The following is a 12,728-nucleotide window of genomic DNA, read 5'->3' on the forward strand; positions in this document are numbered from 1 at the left end:
GGGGCAGGCTTGCTGGGACCTGTAGGCCACCTGTAAAGAACAATATTACAATGAACCCCGCACCCACCGCCTCCAGGGGTGTGGGGCATAGCACTGGGACTATCAGCCCAGTGCTGGCTATTGCTCGGGAGGGGGACCCCGTTTTTATTTTATGGGGTCCCCACTTCCGAGGAATTCCAGCCCTGGGCTGACTGGTTTGGGGAGGGGGGGGGGGGGGGGGGCAGATTAATGTTATGGCAGGGGGACCCCATACCGAGTGTCTCCCCTGCTATGGCATTATCCCCCCTGGCTGGTTCTGCCTTGTGCTGGTTTTAGCAATGTATAGGGGACTACACTCCTCCCCCCCCCCCTATTGTATGGGGAAACGGGGGGGGGGGGGGGGTGATGGTTAGCTGCCAGTGCCTCCCCAGCCACTGACCTCACCGCACGCCACTGATTGTGCTACAGAGGAAGGAGTTTGTCTACTCACCGGGTTCAAGTTGCTGCAGAAGTCCGTTCCGGTTACTAATGCGGGTGTCTGTTATGCTTTGATGGGCTTGATTCTTAAGAGATTCAAGCCCAGCCAATTGCCTTGCTGCACTCTGTATTTGGTGTTGCCTGATAACCAATCTTGGCTTGCTGTGCGTGGGACATTTAGGACAAGCCACGGTGAGCCCTTTATTGGCTCACTGCTTATATAGTAGCTCTTTCCCTTTGCTCTTAACTGTAATATCCTCTGTGAATGGGATAAAATTACTTTGATGGTGGAGAGAGCCATCAAGGAGACGATTCGCTTTCACCAGAAGTAGACTAGAAGACGCCTAGGCAATTGGTGCTGATCACAGCCCTGGTGTAACAATGGGCACATTGCAGTAGAGCTTACGCCTCCTCCCCTTTTCTTGCCAGCTAAAGATAAGGGTATATTTACTGATGTTCCAATTTTTTTTTTTGGTGTATTTGGATTTTCAATTGATTTTGCAATTTGGAGAATTATTAAAGGCAAAATTGAATATAAAACCGAATCCCATTCAAAATCAAATAACGGCAAAACATTGCACTGCCCAAAGTCTAATACTCCCAGCGCTTACCTTCACACAGAGTGATTAACAGAGTGGCACCCTTTGTGGGCATTGATGGGGGAGTGGTGGCAAAAAAGCAAACGTGCCGCTGCCGTTTTGTGGCGTGTCGCTGGGTGCTCCTGCAAATCTGTACTCAAGCAGCATGCCTATGGTGTCTTCATTCAGGCTGCAATGCTGTGTGGCGATTGAATTCATCGGGATGTAGTTATGTGATGGCAGTCAGGAGACCGCCGCTTGCAATACTGACCCCCACATCCCTCCCGCCCCGAATCCTGACAGTCAGCATGCCGACTAGCAGGGACTATTTCCACTCGTGGGTGTCCACAACACTCATAGAATGGGAATAGAACCTGTGGCGAACACAGCTCGCCACCGAGCCCGCAGCGTGGTGAGAGCAGCGAGCCCGCAAGGGGCTTCGTTGTGCTTGCCCCCCACCCGCCGTTATTCTGCGGCCAGGATCTCGGCGTTGGGATGCTGACCGCTGGGATCCCTGCCGCCGGTAAGCTACACCCAACCCATTTAATCAAGCTGACGATTATAGAAGGATGTGTGTGCGCGCTGGGAGTGTGTGCGCAGTTGCTTTGTCTGTGCGGTGGCTCTGCTGGGCATCTCTGTACTTTTCAGGGCTGCTATTTTTTTTTCTAAATATAATTTTGCACATCCTCAACATACACAATCGCAGCTGCAATGGCCATAGCGCCTGTCCATGAATCAGGCCAGATATTAATAATACTGTAAATGCTCTATGTGACAGGTCCAAATTACAGGACTTTAGATGTATTCATCAAATTTGAAAAAAATAGGAATTATGTAGGAATTATGGGCTTCATTCAGAGATGGATGCAGTACATATCGCTCCTGCATCTTTAAATTCCTCGTCCCCAAATGATGACTGCGGCTTAAGGGGCACTGTGTGCGACGACGTAGGACCTGTTCTGCACATGCACAGACCCACCATTGGAGATGTACACAAACCAGAATTGGAGGAACCACAGCAGCTTCTTGCATGTGATTATGTTTTGTCCAATAAGAATACATAAGGAAGTGTTTGTCAATTGTTATTCTATTTCATTCGATTTTATTAGGATATTTTATGTTCAATTTTGAAATGGACAAACCACTAGTCAAAATCGACACACATCAAATTTGATTTTTAAATCGGTTTTGAAATTGAATGTTAGTAAATAAACAGTTTGGACAGTGAAAAAGAAAGTCAATTGATTTAAATCGACCTTAAAATCGAATACAAAAATTGTGACACGTGGATGATGGCCTGCCAAGAGCCAAGCTAGAGGGGATCATTATGCTTTACCTACACTCAAAATCCCGACGGTCAAAATACCGACAAAAATTGACCGATGGTCAAAATACCGACAAGGTCAAAATACTGACATTTAAAATGTCGACACGGTCAAAATACAGAGATTTAAAATGTTGACAGGTCAAAAAGTCAACATGATTTTTTTTTTTTTTTTTAAATAGTGTGTATGTAGATATAGGTCGATATGGACACCGTATAAGTGTACCACATCGCCTCGTATAGCTCGCTGTGCTCGCCATGCTTAGGGCATTGTGGCTTACTGCACTCGGCACACTATTATATTCCCCCTCCAGGTCCACTGGGATGGTAAAGTATGAACAAGTAGGTTTCAGTGGAAAAATCATGAAAAACTCATGTTGATATTTTGACCTGTCAACATTTTTAATGTCTGTATTTTGACCATGTCAACATTTTTAATGTTGGTATTTTTACCATGTCGGTATTTTGACCATCGGTCAATGGTTCTCGGTATTACACACACAGCGACGCGCCAATATATCGGTAGATATATTGGCCGTCGGCTGTGCTGCAGGGCCGACGCAATACGTCTGTGAACGACGGAGTTCACAGACGTATCGGCTGTACACAATGGCCGACGGTCCCGCGATATATCGGCCGTTCAAGAGAACGGCCGATATATCGACCAGTGTGTACGGGCCTTTAGGTAGCAAGGCAGACATTGGGGTAATCTGTACATGCCTAGAATTAGATAGGGAGGGTTGCGGGCAGGTATTGGCTAAATGTTTGGGTGGCATGAAAATCGGAAGTCCATAAGCTCCTAGGATTTGGTAAATCTTTTGGAAGAGTCTTATAGAATTCTAGTCATGTATTCAATAGAATGAACATGTCAAACTTTATTTCTTTTTCATCCACTAGGGGTCACTGGAGTACTCTTGGGATATGGACGGCTTCCACAGGAAGTAGGCACTGAATAAATTAATTTTGGAACTATACCTCCCCTCCATATCCCGGAGTACCTCAGTGTTTTTTCTGTGCTCGACACAGTTAGTAGGCTTGTGGCTTCGCTGCCACAGAGGTCCACATTTCATTGTATTTTTTTCTAAGTTTTTCTTTTTTCAACGATTTACCACATCCCTTCCCCCCTTCCAATAGGCGTGGGTCCGGGATAAGTGAAGGCTGCTTTAGCAGCTGTGGGTGTCGGACCTCTCTAAAAAGAGCTCCCTCACTACCACCTGCAGGACTAAAACCTGCAGTAAAGGCTGGACGGAACTTACAGAGAAGCCCCGTCATAGCCCTCACCACAGGGTCCAGGTATGTTGAACGGGGCGGTCAGCTCACGCTGCCGCCCCACTGTGATACTGTCTGTGTGTGTGTGTGTGTGTGGCCCAGGCCCTCGATGCCGCTTCGGGCTCCCTCTCCACCATAGCCCGGCTCCATGTAGAGAGAACGGTATACGGAGCATGGGGGGACACACAAATGAGAGTCAAAAGGCAGGTTTCTTAGCCTAGTGAGTAACTTTGCTGCCACAGTGATGTTCCCTGCACACAGAAATGTCAGGGTCACTGGATAAAATCTCATGATTCAACTCTTATTGATAAGGGAATACAGCAGCGCTGCATATGTATTACAAAAGGCTATGAAGTCTTTGTTAAAACAAGATTAACCATGTTTCCTGTTGTATTTCCAGAATTTCCTGTGTTACATCTCTCCTCCATTGAAGGCGCAGGGGTGTTAAGGGGAATTTGGGAGCAGGCATATGGCTGGCGTGCACTGCACTTAGCCAGATATATATTTATAGAGACACCTTAGTGCTATTTACTGAGTCGTGCAAGTTGTCTGTCTTTGTTTTTGTTTTGAGTATTGTCTGTCTGCATGAGTAAGACACCAGCAATTACTAATAAGCAGTTTCCCTGCCATGTCTAAAACATGGATATACATTATTATTTATATCATAACTGTTTATAATGATATTATCCTAAAGACTGCAAATCTGAATCAGGGTTGTGGCAGCCAAATACTGGCTTTGTTCATTTGTTGTAAAGTAAGATATGTTATAACAATTGGTCAGCACATGGTGCTTATAAAACAGTATCTGTGGAGCCGTGTGAGTTCACTCACCTGCAGCAGCTTTGGCTTAATTCACTTGGCCACACCACACTGGATACGCCCAATCTCATCTGATTTTGGAAGCTAAGCAGTGTTGGGCCTGATTAGCCACCTGGGAGTACAAGGTGCTGTAGGTATTTTTATTCTACAGCCACACCACACTGGATACGCCCAAACTCATCTGAGCTTGGAAGCTAAGCAGGGTTGCATACTGTTTTGCTATCTGGGGGAAACTGGTGATCCAACTAGATTGCATACTAATACATGCTGGTTTAAACTGTTAAAAAATAGCTCAGTTTGGCCTTACACTATCAATATAAACCTACCATAGGTTTTACAGTCAGGATAGCTCTCCAGAGCGCGCTCCCGGCGCCGGCCACTAGAAGGGCCCATTAACTAAGCTGTGGTCAAGCAGCAGTCATCTCAGGTTTTAAGCCTGTGCGTGGTCACATTTAGTTTCAGACTTGTAAAAATGTGTTATACCTGTGTATCGGGGAGACTCTGTAGCCTACTGGTTAGGCTTCCCGCCAACAGTGTAGATGCTGCTTGCAGGGTCATTGGTTCGAATCCTGGGTTCAACTACTGTCTATACACCAGATAGTGTTAACAGTCTCAGTACATAATTGGCCATGGGTTTCCTCAGTGAGTACATTGGAAATGCTTCCATATGGCTTAGCATACATGTGTTTGTGGATGATGGTTGTATCCTCAATTGGATGTTGCACTGTTTGATATTATTAAAAAAAAAATGTATGTGTGTGTGTGTGTATATATATATATATATATATATATATATATATATAAATTTCAAAACAGAACTGGCACTCACCCCAAAAAAAAAATACTGCTCCGGTGCCTTCTGGTGTGATGAGTATAGGCCGCTGCATGCTTCCTACTGTCTGCCTATATATATATATATATATATAATATGCTGACATTAAAAGTCTATTTTGCAGTAAGCAAGAATAATTGGTCAGCACTCAGTGCTTATTAACACTATCTGTTGAGCACTGCAAAACATGGCCACACCGCAGCAGCTTTGCTTATTGTTTTTACAGGTGGCTCTGTAGCCAAGTGGTTAGGCTTTCCAGCCACAGTGAACATTGTGTTTGTATGGACACTGGTTCAGATCCTGGTTTAACAGGTGTTTAAAAAAAAAAAAAAAAAATCCATGGTAGGACAATTTTTTCTTTTAATGTTACTTCCTGGTTCTTTCTCGGAAGTTGCTGCCCTACAACACTTAGACTCTGGAGGAGCGGGGTGTTGTTAGGAGTTTAATTTATTAATTGTTTTTGTACAGCATGACTCTACAGGAAGATTCACCATTGCTGGTAACCACATGCACGGTAATGCAGGTTTATACACACGTTACTTCCGTGGTGTACTTACTGGTTGGAGTACATGATCTCTTGCACTTACATGTGCAGCAGAGTACTGCAATGGAAGCATGCTGGGCCCATAACCCAGAGGTAGGCAGATTGAAACTATCCTCTGCTATATGCATTTATGCATAATCAAACAAGCAGCTTCGCTGCAAAGTCGGTCACACAGTGTGTCGGACAAATACGAATCTGGGCCAGTGGCGCAATGTATAACGCATCTGACTATGCATAACAAGATTGTAGGTTCGTCTCCTACCTGGCTCGTTTAAGTTGCCGTGATCGTATAGTGGTTTGTACTCTGCGTAAAGACTGCACAGACAGTTTCAGTTACATTGTTGCGGTCGATTTGCCGCCAGCCCTCATAGCACCAGGCCAGTACGTCAGGTTCTCAGCGAAGGCTGAACAATTTCCAATCAGAGACAATTGCATTTATTGGGTGTTTTACTACATATCGGAGTATACCCTACACAGCAGTAGGGCTGTTGCTTCGCCCTGCTTTGGTAAGGGTTTGAGGCATAGGCGTGCGCAGCACATTTTATTAGGGGGTGCACCATAGGAGGGGTGTGTCTAGCACCGCCTTTTGGGCATGTCTAGTACCATCTATTGATGGTCAACACAATATAAAATATCCAACCTGTACCAATCCTAATAATGCAGATACATTGTCAGATGTTGTGGTGTGCACCAAACAAATACCCCTGATGGCACTCACTACAATTACACTGCTCCTCCTCAGCCTGGTCTGGCTCCCCCTCTCTTTCCCCTGCAAGCTGCAGCAGCTTACTTACAAGTCAGTCACTCACTGACACTGACAGTCGCAGACTAGTACTGCTGCTGCTGGAAAAACGAGTGACGTGTCAATGCTGCTGCCGACCGCCTGCCAGTATTGAATTTGTCTTCCTAAGAGGAACGCTGGCTACATGCTGCAGCTCATCAGTGGCTGGTGTTGGCATAGCATAGAAGGAGCGAGGTGGGCGGGTGTGACGGGTGGGCGTGCAAGCAGCATGACATCACGCTGTTTTTGTACATGGAGGTGGAGCCGGAAGTTTGAAAGCCGGTGGCAGTGGCACCCTTGATTAACCCAGGCGTCCGGTCAGTAATGCAGTCCTGACAGGGTGCAGCGCAGAGGGGACAGTAATCAGCCTGCTCGGCGATCGCTGCATCAGGCATTTGAGATCGGGGTGCCAGACATTAGGGGGTGCCTGTGCGCACCAGGCACCCCCCCTGCGCACGCCTATGGTTTGAGGTAACAAGGCTGTAGTGGCAGGGCATTCCAGTTCAGGTTTGCCCTAAATAAAGACCACCTTACACTTCTTGCTGCCTACAGCTTCTTTGGACGTTGGCAGTTGGTTCTTGCGTTTTCAGCTTCGCTAGTAGCGCATAACGTCCACTTTGGCTACGTTCCTAACAGGCGGAGTCGGATTCCAAACGAGATACTGTAGATCGCAGACCAAGTGGGGAGGAAAATCTGATTTCCTACCATTGTCTACGCGAATTCCTGAATGATTCCGTCTCAACGACTTCAATTCCTAGGTATGATTCTCAATACGGTAAATCAAAGAATTTACATACCCGAACAGAAAGTACAGGTCATTCGTCATCTGGTACAATTAGTGCTCAAGCCACGCACAGTCTCGGTTCACTTGTGCATTCGCCTATTAGACAATGGTGGCGGCTTTCGAAGCGCTTCAGTTCGGAGGACTTCACTCACGTCCTTTTCAATTGGATGTGTTCGCACAGTGGTCAGGCTCGCATCTGCAGATTTACTGCAGAAGTGAGGTTGTCTCCAAGGAACAGAGAGTCTCTACTCTGGTGGCTCAAAGTACAGAATCTAACCGCAGGAAACGGTTCGGTGCCTGGAATTGGATAATTCTCACGGCGGACGCAAGTCTCAGAGGTTGGGGAGCTGTAGTTCAAAATTATCAGCTCCAGGGTCTCTGGGCGGATCACGAAAGATTGCTGTCTATAAATGTCCTGGAACTCCGGGCAATTTACAATGCGCTACTATAAGCAGTGCACAGGCTGCAGGCTCAGGCTGTTCAGGTGCAGTCAGACAATGCGACAGCAGTCGCATACATCAACAAACAAGGAGGAACGAAAAACCGTATGGCAATGCGGGAGGTACAGATGTGTCCACGTGCATCTTTGCTGTGTCCCGTCATGTATGGCACGGTTTTGCATGCTATATACTCAGAGATTTAGTCATGTCTTGTGGTTTTTTTCTTAATTTGCTGCCTTAATATGTTACTTTATACATATTCTTTTATGGCAAACAAAAATTTTAAAATTCATCCACTCACTTCTCATGAAAAACAGTTTAGCTGTGTTTTGCATGTTGTGCCAAATTTGTAAAAAAAAAAAAAAAAAAAAGCAAAGATGTAAGCAGTCACATCTGTAGCTTGAATCCTCTATTGGGCCGAGTATCACCAAATGATATTGTCGGCAGTAGTCATTCCGGGAGTGGACAACTGGGAGGCGGATTATCTCAGCCGTCTGAATTTTCATCCAGGAGAATGGGCATTAAATCCAGAAGTATTTCACATGCTGGTCCAGAAGTGGAGTTACCCGCAGGTGGACCTGATGGCATCTCGCCACAATCATCAAACACCCTAGGTCGTGTCCAGAACGAGAGATCCAAAGGCAGTGGCGGTGGATGCTCTCACAATCGCGTGGCCATACAGTCTCGCGTATCTATTTCCACCGTTTCCGCTGCTCCCTCTGTGGCTAAAACGGATCAAAGGAGAGTCCGTCACAGTTATACTAGTGGCGCCTCTTTGGCCTCGGAGAGCTTGGTTCTCGGATCTCCGCGGTCTACTCGCAGTCGGTCTTTGGCCGCTCCCACTACGTTCTGACCTGTTACAGCAGGGTCCGTTCCTTTTACCCGATTTAGCGCGGCCGCGTTTGACGGGGTGGCTGTTGAGACAGCCCTCTTAAGAAGAGAGGGCATTCCAGAATCGGGTATTCCAACCATGTTACGAGCTAGGAAGCCGGTTACGGCAGCTCATTATTACAGAATTTGGCGTGCCTAGGTTAGATAGAGGTCTGAGTTTATCCACACTAAAAGTGCGGATATCGGCGTTGTCCATTTATTTTCATAGTAGATTGGCCCTATTGCCGTCGGTTCACACCTTTTATGCAGGGTGTCCTCAGAGTTCAGCCTCCATTCACTCTACCTACTGCGCCATAAGACTTGAATCTGGTTTTAGATTTGTTTGTCTTTTTATTATGAACCCTTACAACAAGTGGATATTAAATTTCTCACTTGGGAAAATAATGTTTCTTTTAGCCTTAGCGTCAGCAAGGCGTGTTTCAGATTGGGTGCTTTGTCGTGCAAACCACCGTATTTAGTGTTTCATGATGACAGAGCGGAATTCCGAGCAAATTCTGCTTTTCTACCAAAGGTTGTGTCATCTTTTCACATCAATCAACCAATAGTAGTTCCTATGTTAACAGGAGACTCTGGTAGGTTGGATGTGGTACGCGCATTACGCATTTATGTATCCCGAACGTCGACCGTTCGTAAGACGGATACGTTGTTTGCTCTCTATGATGCTGCCAAGATGGGTTGGCCAGCTTCTAGGCAGACCTTATCCAGTTGGATTAAAGTGACCATACATCAGACTTACCTTCATGCTAGGTTACAGCCGCCTGCATCGATAACAGCTCATTCCACACGTGCTGTGGGAACATCATGGTCAGCGAGTCGTGGAGCTTCTACGACACAGCTTTGCCGGGCGGCTACATGGTCTTCGGTGCACACGTTTGTGCGCCTCTACAAGTTTGATACGTTTGCGGCATCAGCATCTAGCTTTGGCCGCCTAGTGTTACAGGTGCCAAACAGCTCTCCCGCCCGCGGGGGAAACTTTGGTACGTCCCAAGAGTACTCCAGTGACCCCTAGTGGATGAAAAAGAAAATAGGATTTTGGTACTTACCAGGTAAATCCTTTTCTTTGAATCCATAGGGGGCACTGGACGCCCACCCAGAGCAGTTTACCTGGTTTGGGGTAGGTTCAGTAGATCTTTTGGTAACACACTTTCACCGACTGGTTCAGATTAACAAGTTATGGTGTCAACTGTTTAGTTCTCAGTAATGTTGGGTCAACTTTATTGTTGTCCGTTATGTTATATGTAATGCTCCATTGTCAACCTCTCTATCGCTCCTGTTCGGCTCAGTAAAAAACACTGAGGTACTCAGGGATATGGAGGGGAGGTATAGTTCCAAAATTAATTTATTCAGTGCCTACTTCCTGTGGAAGCCGTCCATATCCCAAGAGTACTCCAGTGCCCCCTATGGATTCAAAGAAAAGGATTTACCTGGTAAGTACCAAAATCCTATTTTCCATGGGGAAGATCTCTGTTGTTTTTCTTTTTTTTTTTGCGGTTAGCTGCCAGTTGACATGTAGCTGCTAGTGCTGTATGCCAAAACAATTTGTATTGATGACGAGTGGCGTCCAGGACACACACTGGTAGAAGAAAATAATTAGGAGTAAAGGGTTTAGATAACCCTGATATGGTGCTAATATTTGAGGTGCATAAAAAACAGAGCCACAATGTAACAAGGTGGCTGAGGGCCCACTGGGTTCCTATCATGGAGAAGTCGGCTACAATTAGTACCGCGGGTGTCTGTTAGGCTTTGCCGGACTTGACTCTGCAGAGATTAGGAGAATTCCCTAGAGTTGTGATCATGCACAGTAAGTCATCATGTGGTTTTTTTTAAGCCCAGTGTGCATGTTCCAATTCACGTAGTGCAAACCTGTGCTTGGGGCTTAGCTCTTCAGACCCGCACAAAAAGGAGAAGGGCCCCATTTCTCCCTATCCCCCCCCCCCCCCTTCAGGAGTCAAAAGTCTTCAATGGGGGAAAAAAGTAAAACCTTGGGGTACCTCTTTGCCAAAGCTAGGAGGGACCCTTAAATCTCAAACTCCCGGAGCCAAAGGGCCACTTAGGGGGCTGTATGCAAATCAATTCCGATTGGAGCTGGTTCTGTCTGCTGCGGTATAAGTTTTCTTTCAAACCCACTCCAGCTTTTAACTCAGACGGAAATGGGACCCTGGAGACAACTGAACTTTGGGGGTCATTCAGACCTGATCTCACGCTAGGTTTTTCCATGCGATCAGGTCAGAACTGCGCATATGTATGCACCACAATGTGCAGGCACGTTGCATGGGTACAAAGCGGACCATTGCTGTGCGATGGGCTTAACGAAGAATCCATTTGCACAGCCGATCGCAAAGAGATTGACAGGAAGAGGAAGTTTGTGGGTGGCAACTGACCGTTTTCCGGGAGTGCTTGGAAAAAGACAGGCATGTCCAAGTGTTTGCAGGGCGGGTGTCTGACATCAATTCCGGGACCGGACAGGCTGAAGTAATCGCAGCGGCTGAGTAAGTCCTGGGCAACTCAGAAAGTGCACAAATATTTTTTTCCGCCCGGCTGCACATGCGATCGCACACTTGCAAAGCAAAAATACACTCCCCTATGGGCGGCGACTATTTGCTCGCAGCAGTGCAAAAAACTCTAGCGAGCGATCAGGTCTGAATTAGGCCCATTGTTTCTTTTAACTACTCGGAACCGATGACCATTATCCAGGACAAACCTTAAACATCTGAGAAAAGAGCAGAGTATAAACTTGTTCTTGTATGCTTTTCATTGTTGTAACTGAGTATAACTTGTTCTTACTTGTATGCTTTTCATTGTTTTAACTTAAGGTGCATACACACGGTGAGATTTTGACTATCTTTTGATTTTGACTGCAATTTCTCCTGGACTCCCCCAGAGCCCAGGAGCACCAATATTGACTATCTGTACCTTCGATTTTGACTATGTACAATTTTGACTAAGTGCCAATTATGTCTGTTTTTTTGTACTAGATAGTACACTATATAGTCAAGATTGCCTTGCCTGCACAGTCTATCTAGCCTTGTGATACCGACCCCACGGGAGTGCGCATCGGTATCGCAAGCTGCCTAACACCTTGCGATTTGCATTAACTTTCCTTGCGATTTTGACTATATAGTCAAATTCGCAAGGATAAATCTCACCGTGTGTACACACCTTTAGATAAATGCTTATCCTGTTTGAAATGTCCTTTGTCAGTCTCCCTAATTAACATATTGTAGCCCAGAACCTGGTTGCTTTCATTTTTCAACCGACAACAGCGGCAAGGGTCTTCAGGCTTCCATACTCTGCAAGGCTCAGGGTCACCCCTTTCTCTCCAGTTTTGGCCGCTTCGGTCCCCCTGGGGAACAGACTCTTTGGCTCTCCCCAAAAGGAGAGATTCTCAGGAAACTTGGGGAGAGGGCAGCCCATAAGGGTCTTGCCCAAACCCTCACAAATGTGACACTCACAAAACAAACACACAAAAAAAGATGAGGTGAATTAGTAAATAAATAGACCACCTCTCTCTCTACCCTCCCTCGTTTTGGGGGAGGCACGATCTCCCTCCCTGCTGGATATTGTTACCGCCAAAACAAGGTATTGGATAAATGTCTACACAACATACTAATATCCCCACATCCTCCTCTATGGGCAATCTGAAGATAGGCCCATGCAACACGGGGGGGGGGCTAAATTCCCCTATTAAACGGAAAAGAACTGTTACTCATCTAAAGAAAAATGAAAGCTGATGTGGTTTTCCTGCAGGAGACTCATTGGGCAGAGGGTGACGGAGGCGGCTTAAAAGCACAATGTATAGGTGATTGCTTAACGGAAGATTTCCGCAGGAAGGTCAGAGGGGTGGCAGTGCTGTTCAATAGGAATTTGAACTACTCTATTTTGAATTCGATAGTTGACCCTGAGAGAAGGCATTTGATTGTAGACGTGGAAATTTGGGGAACCAGGTATACTTTGGCCAGTGGCGTCACAAGGCGGGTGCGGCCCGCACCCGGGTGTGACGCCTGGAGGAG

At 46.3% G+C, this 12,728-nt stretch overlaps 1 protein-coding gene across 1 annotated transcript in view; it reads left to right on the top strand.

Moving 5' to 3' along the window:
• The first annotated feature begins 3,534 nt into the window (after positions 1 to 3,534).
• IAH1 (isoamyl acetate hydrolyzing esterase 1 (putative)) overlaps positions 3,535 to 12,728 on the top strand; it is a 207,222-nt gene continuing 198,028 nt past the window's right edge. Inside the window, exon 1 of the mRNA XM_063915442.1 lies at positions 3,535 to 3,651. The gene's annotated coding sequence lies outside the window, so the exon portion shown is untranslated. The remainder of the gene's footprint in view (positions 3,652 to 12,728) is intronic.

The sequence above is a fragment of the Pseudophryne corroboree genome, chromosome 4, assembly GCF_028390025.1.
Source record: "Pseudophryne corroboree isolate aPseCor3 chromosome 4, aPseCor3.hap2, whole genome shotgun sequence".
Taxonomy (NCBI): Eukaryota; Metazoa; Chordata; class Amphibia; order Anura; family Myobatrachidae; genus Pseudophryne; species Pseudophryne corroboree.